Below are 12,866 nucleotides of genomic sequence, written 5' to 3'. Positions count from 1 at the left end.
TACACCTGATATCCCTGAGGAAGCCTCCGGTGTGTGGTTATACACCTGATATCCCTGAGGAAGCCTCCGGTGTGTGGCGATAGGTCTGGGACGGTTTCCTCTCCTGCCTGTTCCTCTTTGGCCCAGGTAATGTCCACACCAGGCTCATCTTTCCCACTTCCGTCATCCGCGGATTGTTTTCGTCATTGATCCGTTATTCTTCGTGGTCGACGTATAGGCTTCTGGTCAGCACTGGCGCTTTATTATCCGGCGGCTCATCCTGACACTCGTGTTTTTTGCTCCTTTGTGGGTGTTGATGGGCGCGTGTCCCCTCAGAGCAGCTCATCTTATCTCCTCCATTCTTTGGCCCTCAGAGGTTTGGGGTTTAGGTTGGTCATTACCTTATTTTGACCCTTTTTGGTTGCAATTTTTTAAATGTTTTTATTCTGTGTCTGGTTGATAATAAACTCTACAGCTACTTGTTGATAAATGACCTTTTCCTGCTGCTCTTATGGGGCCCCTGAGGCTGAGGACCCCACATCTCCCACCATGCAGATTGATAGCCTCAGCGTGCTGTGCCCTGCCAGGGTCTGCTGGGACTTGTGGTTGTATGACAGGTGCAGCCGGGACCCCTCCTGGTCGCCGCCCCCTCCCCGGCTCCTCTTACTGTCTGTGTCCCTCTGGGGCCCCGTGAATAATTTATCGCTCGGTGTAAATAACCCCGGAGCTCCCGCAGAGAGACATCGCCGTGCTCCGGAGAGGAGAGGAGCCCCGGCAGGTGAGTGTCAGCAGCGGTCCCGCGGCCGCCGGCGGCCACATCTCTGCGGGTGAGGAGCCGGGTTGTGACACTCTGCTTCTCTCACATTGAGCCCATGAAATGTGCAAAACTGAGTGCCCCCAGCTGGCTGGCGATGAAGTCTCTGGTTTGGGCACTGATGGCGCCCTGGCTCATGCGCTCGGTCCAAGAGCTTCCTCTCCATTCTCTGCTGCCTCCACTATAAACAGCAGCAACAAATGGTTAACTTCTTCCTCCACTAGCTGTGGGCACTGGGCCAAGCTGCAGCGGAAAGTCTCATTACTGGCAGGGGTGTAAGGCCCCCGTCTCACTAAGCGAGATCGCTAGCGAGATCGCTGCTGAGTCACAAGTTTCGTGACGCAACAGCGACCTCAGTAGCGATCTCGCTTTGTGTGACACGTAGCAGCGACCAGGCCCCTGCTGTGAGATCGCTGGTCGTGTCGGAATGGCCTGGACCTTTTTTTGATCGTTGAGGTCCCGCTGGGTAGCACACATCGCTGTGTTTGACACCTTACCAACGACCTCGTTGACGACTCAGACACTGAATCGTCATAATAGCTCCCATGTGAGATCGTTGTACAGGTCGCTACAGGTCGCTGGTGAGATGTCAAACAGTGAGATCGCAGCTGCGATCGTTAGTAAGATCTCACTGTTTGACATCTCACCAGCGACCACATAGCGACGCAGCAACGATCCCTGACAGGTCGTATCGTTGTCGGGATCGCTTTAGCGTCGCTAAGTGAGACGGGGCCTTAAGGCCCCGGGAGGGTGTAGTGGTATCCTCCATTATCAGGGAGACTCTGACCTCAGGGCAGATCAGGGCGAGGGATGGGGTGATGGGTGTCAGGGCGCCGGTAGTCCTCACTCGGGGCAGATCAGGGCGAGGGATGGGGTGATGGGTGTCAGGGCGCCGGTAGTCCTCACTCAGGGCAGATCAGGGCGAGGGATGGGGTGATGGGTGTCAGGGCGCCGGTAGTCCTCACTCGGGGCAGATCAGGGCGAGGGATCAGGTGATGGGTGTCAGGGCACCGGCCGTCCTCACTCAGGGCAGATCAGGGCGAGGGATGGGGTGATGGGTGTCAGGGCGCCGGTAGTCCTCACTCAGGGCAGATCAGGGCGAGGGATCAGGTGATGGGTGTCAGGGCGCCGGTAGTCCTCACTCGGGGCAGATCAGGGCGAGGGATGGGGTGATGGGTGTCAGGGCGCCGGTAGTCCTCACTCAGGGCAGATCAGGGCGAGGGATCAGGTGATGGGTGTCAGGGCACCGGCCGTCCTCACTCAGGGCAGATCAGGGCGAGGGATGGGGTGATGGGTGTCAGGGCGCCGGTAGTCCTCACTCAGGGCAGATCAGGGCGAGGGATCGGGTGATGGGTGTCAGGGCGCCGGCCATCCTCACTCAGGGCAGATCAGGACGAGGGATCGGGTGATGGGTGTCAGGGCGCCGGCCATCCTCACTCGGGGCAGATCAGGGCGAGGGATCGGGTGATGGGTGTCAGGGCGCCGGCCATCCTCACTCAGGGCAGATCAGGGCGAGGGATCAGGTGATGGGTGTCAGAGCGCCGACCGGCCTCACTTAGGGCAGATCAGGGCGAGGGATCGGGTGATGGGTGTCGGGGCGCCGGCTGGCCTCACTCAGGGCAGATCAGGGCGAGGGATGGGGTGATGGGTGTCAGGGCACCGGTAGTCCTCACTCAGGGCAGGTCAGGGCAGGGGATCGGGTGATGGGTGTCAGGGCACCGGTAGTCCTCACTTAGGGCAGATCAGGGCAGGGGATCGGGTGATGGGTGTCAGGGCACCGGTAGTCCTCACTCAGGGCAGGTCAGGGCGAGGGATCGGGTGATGGGTGTCAGGGCGCCGGTAGTCCTCACTTAGGGCAGATCAGGGCAGGGGATCGGGTGATGGGTGTCAGGGCACCGGTAGTCCTCACTCAGGGCAGATCAGGGCGAGGGATCGGGTGATGGGTGTCAGGGCGCCGGCCATCCTCACTCGGGGCAGATCAGGGCGAGGGATCAGGTGATGGGTGTCAGGGCACCGGTAGTCCTCACTCAGGGCGAGGGATCGGGTGATGGGTGTCAGGGCGCCGGCCGGCCTCACTTAGGGCAGATCAGGGCAAGGGATCAGGTGATGGGTGTCAGGGCACCGGTAGTCCTCACTCAGGGCAGATCAGGGCGAGGGATCGGGTGATGGGTGTCAGGGCGCCGGCCGGCCTCACTCAGGGCAGATCAGGGCGAATGATCGGGTGATGGGTGTCAGGGCATCGCTGTCCTCACTCGGGGCAGATCAGGGCGAGGGATCAGGTGATGGGTGTCAGGGTATCGGCCGACCTCACTCAGGGCAGATCAGGGCGAGGGATCAGGCGATGGGTGTCAGGGCGCCGGCCGGCCTCACTCAGGGCAGATCAGGGCGAGGGATCGGGTGATGGGTGTCAGGGCGCCGGCCGGCCTCACTCAGGGCAGATCAGGGCGAATGATCGGGTGATGGGTGTCAGGGCATCGCTGTCCTCACTCAGGGCAGATCAGGGCGAGGGATCGGGTGATGGGTGTCAGGGCGCCGGCCATCCTCACTCAGGGCAGATCAGGGCGAGGGATCGGGTGATGGGTGTCAGGGCGCCGGCCGTCCTCACTTAGGGCAGATCAGGGCGGGGGATCGGGTGATGGGTGTCAGGGCATCGCTGTCCTCACTCGGGGCAGATCAGGGCGGGGGATCGGGTGATGGGTGTCAGGGCATCGCTGTCCTCACTCGGGGCAGATCAGGGCGAGGGATCAGGTGATGGGTGTCAGGGCGCCGGCCATCCTCACTCAGGGCAGATCAGGGCGAGGGATCGGGTGATGGGTGTCAGGGCGCCGGCCATCCTCACTCAGGGCAGATCAGGGCGAGGGATCGGGTGATGGGTGTCAGGGCGCCGGCCGTCCTCACTTAGGGCAGATCAGGGCGGTGGATCGGGTGATGGGTGTCAGGGCGCCGGCTGGCCTCACTCAGGGCAGATCAGGGCGAGGGATGGGGTGATGGGTGTCAGGGCACCGGTAGTCTTCACTCAGGGCAGATCAGGGCAGGGGATCGGGTGATGGGTGTCAGGGCACCGGTAGTCCTCACTTAGGGCAGATCAGGGCAGGGGATCGGGTGATGGGTGTCAGGGCACCGGTAGTCCTCACTCAGGGCAGATCAGGGCGAGGGATCGGGTGATGGGTGTCAGGGCGCCGGTAGTCCTCACTTAGGGCAGATCAGGGCAGGGGATCGGGTGATGGGTGTCAGGGCACCGGTAGTCCTCACTCAGGGCAGATCAGGGCGAGGGATCGGGTGATGGGTGTCAGGGCGCCGGCCGTCCTCACTCGGGGCAGATCAGGGCGAGGGATCAGGTGATGGGTGTCAGGGCACCGGTAGTCCTCACTCAGGGTGAGGGATCGGGTGATGGGTGTCAGGGCGCCGGCCGGCCTCACTTAGGGCAGATCAGGGCAAGGGATCAGGTGATGGGTGTCAGGGCACCGGTAGTCCTCACTCAGGGCAGATCAGGGCGAGGGATCGGGTGATGGGTGTCAGGGCGCCGGCCAGCCTCACTCAGGGCAGATCAGGGCGAATGATCGGGTGATGGGTGTCAGGGCATCGCTGTCCTCACTCGGGGCAGATCAGGGCGAGGGATCAGGTGATGGGTGTCAGGGTATCGGCCGACCTCACTCAGGGCAGATCAGGGCGAGGGATCAGGCGATGGGTGTCAGGGCACCGGCCGGCCTCACTCAGGGCAGATCAGGGCGAGGGATCGGGTGATGGGTGTCAGGGCGCCGGCCGGCCTCACTCAGGGCGAATGATCGGGTGATGGGTGTCAGGGCATCGCTGTCCTCACTCGGGGCAGATCAGGGCGAGGGATCAGGTGATGGGTGTCAGGGCGCCGGCCGTCCTCACTTAGGGCAGATCAGGGCGGGGGATCGGGTGATGGGTGTCAGGGCATCGCTGTCCTCACTCGGGGCAGATCAGGGCGAGGGATCGGGTGATGGGTGTCAGGGCGCCGGCCGTCCTCACTCAGGGCAGATCAGGGCGAGGGATCAGGTGATGGGTGTCAGAGCGCCGGCCGTCCTCACTCAGGGCAGATCAGGGCAAGGGATCAGGTGATGGGTGTCAGGGCGTCGGCTGTCCTCACTCAGGGCAGATCAGGGCGAGGGATCAGGTGATGGGTGTCAGGGCGCCGGCCGTCCTCACTCAGGGCAGATCAGGGTGGAGGATCGGGTGATGGGTGTCAGGGCGCCGGCCGTCCTCACTCAGGGCAGATCAGGGCGAGGGATCAGGTGATGGGTGTCAGGGCGCCGGCTGGCCTCACTCAGGGCCGATCAGGGCGAGGGATCGAGCGATGGGTGTCAGGGCGCCGGCCGTCCTCACTTGGGCAGTATACATTGCGGGATAGGTGCTGGCTCTCAGGAGTCTGGGAGAGCTGGGTGACAACCCCTGGGGGAGATGTAATGATGGTGAGGAAAGGATTCGTGGTCCTCGCTGTGCCCCCTGCCCCCACCATCTTTACTCCCCTCCATGACAGATATCTCCTATCAGGCTGCCGGGCGCTAAATCCGTCCCTCATTGTCCTGCTCTGTGTCCGCTCTCACTCATCAGCTGCCACAGATAGAAGCGAGAATCACAGGACGCCGCGTGCTCGCCATCACATGAGCAGCGCACAGCGCCATTATCGTATACCGCCATATACCAGATACAGCGGTAAACTGCATGTCACCTGTCCTTGCCCTCCTGCATGTCGCCTGTCTCTGTCCTCCTCGCATGTCACCAGTCTCTACCCTCCCCGCATGTCACCTGTCTCTGCCCTCCCCGCATGTCACCTGTCTCTGCCCTCCCTGCATGTCGCCTGTCTCTGTCCTCCTCGCATGTCACCAGTCTCTACCCTCCCCGCATGTCACCTGTCTCTGCCCTCCCCGCATGTCACCTGTCTCTGCCCTCCCTGCATGTCACCTGTCTCTGCCCTCCCCGCATGTCACCTGTCTCTGCCCTCCCTGCATGTCACCAGTCTCTGCCCTCCCCGCATGTCACCCGTCTCTGCCCTCCCCGCATGTCACCTGTCTCTGCCCTCCCCGCATGTCACCCGTCTCTGCCCTCCCCGCATGTCACCCGTCTCTGCCCTCCCCGCATGTCACCCGTCTCTGCCCTCCCTGCATGTCACCCGTCTCTGCCCTCCCCGCATGTCACCGGTCTCTGCCCTCCCCGCATGTCACCCGTCTCTGCCCTCCCTGCATGTCACCCGTCTCTGCCCTCCCTGCATGTCACCTGTCTCTGCCCTCCCCGCATGTCACCAGTCTCTGCCCTCCCCGCATGTCACCTGTCTCTGCCCTCCCCGCATGTCACCTGTCTCTGCCCTCCCTGCATGTCACCCGTCTCTGCCCTCCCTGCATGTCACGTGTCTCTGCCCTCCCTGCATGTCACCTGTCTCTGCCCTCCCTGCATGTCACCTGTCTCTGCCCTCCCTGCATGTCACCTGTCTCTGCCCTCCCTGCATGTCACCCGTCTCTGCCCTCCCCGCATGTCACCCGTCTCTGCCCTCCCCGCATGTCACCCGTCTCTGCCCTCCCTGCATGTCACCCGTCTCTGCCCTCCCTGCATGTCACCCGTCTCTGCCCTCCCTGCATGTCACGTGTCTCTGCCCTCCCTGCATGTCACCCGTCTCTGCCCTCCCTGCATGTCACGTGTCTCTGCCCTCCCTGCATGTCACCCGTCTCTGCCCTCCCTGCATGTCACCCGTCCCTGCCCCTCCGTACCACCTTTGCCCCTGTATACCACTTCTTCCTTCTCTGCTTGGCTTGTGGTATCTCTGTCTTTTCATCATCCCTCTTATCTCATCTCTGCTGCACAGTCATTAGTGGGATTTTCTGCTGGGAAAGGGCAGTGGGTTCAGTCTTCAGACGTCCATAATCTGCCTCCTACTATTAATGCTGTAACGCAAGGCATGAAACAAGAGCGGCAAACCGAGCCCTATATACAGCGCCTTGAAAAAGTCTTCATACCCCTTGAACTTTTCCACATTTCTTCACGTTACACCATAAACCTAACTGTATTTTATTGGGATTTTCTGAGAAACAATACAGAGTAACAAGTATTTGTGAGGTGTAAAGGGAATGACACAAGGTGCACTAATTATTTTATAAATCTGAACCTTACAAGGTGCATTAGTATTCAGCCCCCTGTAGTCTGATGCCCCTGACTAACATCCTGAGAGACCGATCACCAACAGAAGTCACATAATTAGTACACTGCGTCCTCCTGGTGTGATTTCTTCTCAGTATAACTACAGCTATTCGGTGAAGGCCTCAGAGGTTTGTGTGAGAACATTCCTGAACAAACAGAAACATGAAACCCAAGGAGCTCACCAGACAGGCCAAGGATAAAGTTGTGGAGAAGAGGAAACCAGGGATAATAACCCAAGCTCTGAAAATCTCACGGATTATCAATCTATCACCCAAAAATGTAAGTAGTATGGCCCAACTGCAAACTAACAAGACATGGCGGTCCACCTAACTTGAGAACCCAAGAAAGGAGATCACTAATTAGAGAAGCAGCCAAGAGGCCCATGGTCACTGGAGGAGCTGCGGAGATCCACAGCTCAGGGAGAATCTGTCCACAGGACGACTATTAGTCGTATATCCACAAATCTGCCGTTTATAGTAGAGAGGCAAGAAGAAAGACATTATTGAAAGCCATAAGAAGCCCAATGTGGGGGACACAGTCAGCTTGTGGAAGAAAGGGCTCTGCTCAGAAGAGACCAAAGGAGAAGTTTTGGGGCTAAATGCAAAATGCTATGTGTGACAGAAAACTAACACTGCACAGCCCCCTAAAAACACCATTCCCACTGTCACACATGGTGGTAACAGCATCCCGCTATGGGGAGGCTTTCCTTCAGCAGGTGCAGGGAAGCAGGTCAGATGTGATGGGAAGATGGACCCAGCTATATACAGCCTTTAGGAAATACCCTGGTTTTGGGAAAGAAGGAAAACAAAGAGACAAGTGCGGCGCTTCCTCTGAGCGTAATACGTTTTTAACAACAGTAAAACAATTCTTTTAGTTGTGGTTATGCTCACCTTCTATCGGTAAGAAATGCACGTTGAGATTCTCAAAGAATCACTTCTTTAGGCAACTCTTCTCCGTGTGTTGTATAATCCAATAAGGTGTGCAGCTCACTGTGGAGAACTATGTGTTGTTCCTGCTTCAGATCCACATAGGAGCCGAATTCAAAGGGAAAATAAACTCCAAGCAAATGTGGCGCTAAGCATCTTAGGATTTTTTGAATGCAACCACCTCCAGTGAAAAATGTTAATAAAAATTCATTTATTTTCTCAAAACAAAGAAAGGAAAAAAAATTATATTTTTTTAATATTTTTAAAATACATAACCACGCATTTCGGCTGCTATTTTTACAGTGCAGCCTTCATCAGGTAGCAAAAGAAACAGACATACAATAAGCACTATAAAGTGACAATAAATCTCAATAAAATAGCTGAGACCCTGGAGAACGTGTATCACGGGTTTACCGCGACAGTGTGGAGCCAGAAGACCTGATTGGTCCTACTCCGGCACTGAGAAGTAGCACTTCTCCTTCATTTTAATGTTTATTCCTTCTTGCAGAACAGGGGTTAATCAGCCATGTTGGAAATCCCTGTGCTCACAGCTGAGCTCGGTTAGCCACTCTTTATAATCTTGGCTCTGATGCAAATCCTTGTCAGAGCTAGCATTTGCTGCATGGCTTCCGGAGGGAGAGGTGTTCATATGAGAAGGAGAGTTGGTTTATTCCCCTATCTTCACACCCCGGTGCATTAATCAGTTACATGTGAGTTAATATTTTGTATGCCGGGAGTTTTCTGTTAAGCCTTGTCTGTGTTGCCTTGTTTGTCGGATTGGTGTAGTGCGATGCACAGTTGCGCCCCTCTTCCCAGGGTGGGGGGGAGAGAACAGACGGAGGGCTGACTTAGGAGATAAGGCAAAAGTGGAGGCCCCGGCATCTTCACCTTCAGAAGTATCCCGGGGAATAGGGCAAGCTAGGGTGCCCCCTAGTGTTAGGGACAGAGAAGGAGCCCCTGGTCCCAGGTCACCCGACAGCTGTGTTGTGATATTTGCTCCGACTGTAACCATTTTTTATGATCCATTATGGATCCAGTCTCTGCTCTGACAGGGCAATTGCAGCAGTTCATCCTGGAGGTGGCAGATATACTGTACACATGGTGGTTTTGCAGCACCCTGATATATCTGGTGTGAACTCCCATGTCCAAGGCAAACCATAGAGGAGCCCAAGATCGCGTTGCCTGACAGGTTCTTTGAGGGGGGGGGGGGGTGCCAGGTTTCTTGTGTTGCGGTAGGCCTGTAAACTGTAATTCAGGCTACGTCCGGTTTCCTCAGGTACAAAGGAGCAACGTGTGTGGATAGTTATCTTGCTCCTCTGGGGGGACCCCCAAGCATGGGCGTTTTCTCTTCTGTCTGACTCTCTGTCACTTCAGACAATGAGGGATTTTTTTCAGGCACTGGGCCTTATTTCTGATGACCCCGACCATGTCTCCTTAGCTGAGTCCACACTGCGCCAACTTCAGCAAGGAGGTATTCCGGAGGTGGACCACAGACACTAAGTGGAATGACCCGGCACTCCGTTGTCAGTTCTGTGAGGGGCTTACAATAAAGATGGATGCCTTAGCTCTGTATGAGACTCCTGACTCCCTTGAGGCAGCCATGTCTCTGGCTATCCGGTTGATCGCCATCTTCGCCAGAGACACAGGGAGACACCCCAAGGTGAGGAGTTGCAGGGTCAAAAGCCCCCGTCACACTAAGCGAGGTCGCTAGCGAGATCGCAGCGACCTCAGTAGCGATCTCGCTATGTGTGACACATAGCAGCGACCAGGCCCCTGCTGTGAGATCGCTGGTCGTGTCGGAATGGCCTGGACCTTTTTTTGATCGTTGAGGTCCGGCTGGGTAGCACACATCGCTGTGTTTGACACCTTACCAACGACCTCGTTGACTACAACGTCACACAGGACGTCCCTCATTCGAGGTCTGAATCGTCATAATAGCTGCCATGTGACAGGGTCACAACGACCAACGACATCGTTGTACAGGTCGCCGCATCGCTGCTGCGTCGTTGGGAAGATCTCACTGTTTGACATCTCACCAGCGACCACATAGTGACGCAGCAACAATCCCTGACAGGTCATATCGTTGTCGGGATCGCTTTAGCGTCGCTAAGTGTGACGGGGCCTAAAGGAGATCAGCACTGAGCCTGCTGAGGAACCCATGCAGGTGGGGGCGGCACTTCACTCTGGTAAACTGCCTGTTGTCTGGCGTAAGGGGGGAGTGTGTTTCAATTGTGGTAGAAAGGGCCACGTCGTGGGCACGTGTCCTTCCTGACCACATAGTAAACAACCGCGGGAAAACTACGTGGCCCAGGTTGCGGGGAGGTTAGTAACCCTGGTGTCCTCATCACCTCCGTGGGAAGGGCACAATTATTCCTACCAGCTGTAATCCACCTGGGTGGGTTTAAAGTGGATGTGTCTGCATTTCTGGACAGTGGTGAGGGGTTTAATTTGATTGACACTAAGATTGTCCAGGTCCAAGGCCTCATCCCACATACTCTGTCCAAACCCATACCCATAATCTCAATCGACTCCGCTCCCTTCAGACATGGGCCCTTTACTCAAGTCTTCTGAGACTTGCGGCTTCAGGTGGGGGCCATGCACACTGAGGTGATAGACTGTTATGTGCTGGAGGGTCTGCCCTCACCTGTGGTTCTTGGACTTCCTTGTCTCAATCTGCAAACCCTGTGGTTGACTGGCAGACTCAGGAGGTGGGAAAGTGGAGTGAGTATTGTCAAGGACACTGCCTGGGTACCTGATTTGCAAGGGTGGATACCCAGTCCGTGCCTAGTTGCCTGTTGGATTTTGGGGACGTGTTGTCCCCATCGTCCTTATGTTTTTGCCCTAAATCTCGTTACTGGTGCCAAGCTGCCTAAAAGCAGAATATGTAATATCTCTAGTCCAGAGAGACAGGCCATGAAGGACTATATCATGGAAAGCCTGGCTAAGGGTCATATCAGACCATCTTCATTCCTTGTTGCCGCAGGGTTCTTTTTTGTTACACCCTTGCCTAGATTTCCGCAAACTTAATACAATCACTGTCTGGGATCCAAATCAGCTCCCTCTCATCCCGGACCTCTTTGGTCAGATTGTAGGGGCAAAATGGTTCTCTAAGATGGACCCCAGGGGGGCGTATAATCTTATACGCATTAAAGAGGGGGATGAGTTGAAAACAGCTTTCAATACACCTGAAGGATGCCTTTTGGGTTGACGAACCCACCCGCCGTCTTTCAACACTTTATAAATTACGTCTTTAGTCACCTGGTAGGCAGATTCATGGTTAACAATCTGGATGACATACTAATTTATTCACCTGACCTTGAGTCACACCAGGTACATGTCAGGCAGGTCTTACAGATACTCCTAGACAATAAATTATATGTCAAACCCGAGAAGTGTATGTTCTCAGTTGAGGAGATCCCTTTTCTAGAATATGTGTTATATTCAACTGGTTTTTGCATGGATCCGGCAAAAGTCCGGGCGGTACTGGATTGGGATCGTCCTGAGGATTTGAAGGAGTTACTAAGGTTTTTAGGTTTCGCCAATTACTACCGTAAGTTGTTAAAAAAAGTTTTGATAGTAGCCAAACCTCTTACGGATGTGACCAGGAAGGGGACGGACTTCCCCAAGTGATCCAGTCATGCCAGGGAGGCATTTGATAAGTTGAAGAGGTGTTTTTCTTCTGCGCCGAACATTATACAGCCTGAGGTCTCTCAGCCTTTTATCCTTGCGGTCAATGCGTCTGAGGTGGGATTGGGGGCTGTATTGTCGCAGGGTGCGTCTCCTGGTAAATGGCTACAATGTGCTTATTTTTGTAAGAAACTGTCACCTGCTGAGAAAAATTATAATATTGGTAACAGGGAACTCTTAGCTATCAAATGGGCTTTTGAAGAATAGCATCGTGTTTTGGAGGGAGCGGTTCACCTAGTGATGGTAATCACGGATCATAAGAATCTTGTATTTTTGGAATCGAGGAAACGTCTAATGCCTCGTCAGGCAAGATTGGCATTGTTCTTTACCAGGTTGAAATTTTTGGTCACATACAGGCTGGGGAACAAAAACATTAAGGCGATGCCTTATCCTGTTGTTTTACTGGGGGAGGAAATAATTGTGAACCGGTTCCTATTCTTCCAAAAAGGGAGGTTACGGCGTCTATATGGTGTTAATCTTCGTCTTAGAGTCCTTAGAGAACATCACAATTCGGTCTTGGCCAGACACCCTGGTAATAAAGCCACTGCTGATCTTCTTACTCAGCGTTTTTGGTGGCCAGGTGCTCATCAGGATGTCCAGGAGTATATAGCCGCCTGCAGTGTCTGTGCGCATTCTAAAACCTCTTATTCTCATCCGTCGGGGGCCCTCTAACCATTGGAGATTCCCAGCAGACCTTGGACTCGCTTGTCGATTTTATCACGGATCTTCCCATGTCAGCGGGGAACACTGTAATTCTGGTGGTGGTGGATAGATTCAGTGAAATGTCTCATTCTATCGCTTTACCAGCTTTACCGAACACCATATCCTGAAGAGAGGATGTGGGTACAGCATCTGATGTTCATGCAGCCAGACTGGTCTTGACTTTTCATGTGGCACACCCCGATAGGCCTGATCCTGAGGTTCCGGAGGGCCGTCGTAGAAGAGGGGGTACTGTCACGAGGTTACCGCGGTAGAGAAGCCAGAAGACCGCAGTGTCTGATTGCTCCTACTCCAGTGCTGAGAAGCACTTCTCCTTCATTTTATTGGTGTTTATTCCTTCTGGCAGAACTGGGGTTAATCGGCCATGTTGTAAATCTCTGTGCTCGCAGCAGAGCTCGGTTAGCCACTCCTTTGTCCTTTATAATCTGGGCTCTGATACAAACCCTTCTCAGATCTAGCATTTGCTGCATGGCTTAGGAGGAGAGGTGTTAGTTCATATGAGAAGCAGAGTTGGAGGAGTTATCTGTGACTGTTGCTTGGTTTATAAGTATGGTCATTCCCTATCCTTCTGTATTTTGGTTTAT

At 55.2% G+C, this 12,866-nt stretch overlaps 1 protein-coding gene across 1 annotated transcript in view; it reads left to right on the top strand.

The window, feature by feature from the left end:
- Positions 1 to 665: 665 nt before the first annotated feature.
- Positions 666 to 12,866, top strand: part of POPDC2 (popeye domain cAMP effector 2) — a 112,964-nt gene continuing 100,763 nt past the window's right edge. Inside the window, exon 1 of the mRNA XM_077293616.1 lies at positions 666 to 757. The gene's annotated coding sequence lies outside the window, so the exon portion shown is untranslated. The remainder of the gene's footprint in view (positions 758 to 12,866) is intronic.

Source organism: Ranitomeya variabilis, chromosome 3 (genome assembly GCF_051348905.1).
Source record: "Ranitomeya variabilis isolate aRanVar5 chromosome 3, aRanVar5.hap1, whole genome shotgun sequence".
Taxonomy (NCBI): Eukaryota; Metazoa; Chordata; class Amphibia; order Anura; family Dendrobatidae; genus Ranitomeya; species Ranitomeya variabilis.
The sequence above is the reverse complement of the archived record's forward strand: the minus strand, read 5'-3'. Positions and strand labels throughout refer to the sequence as shown.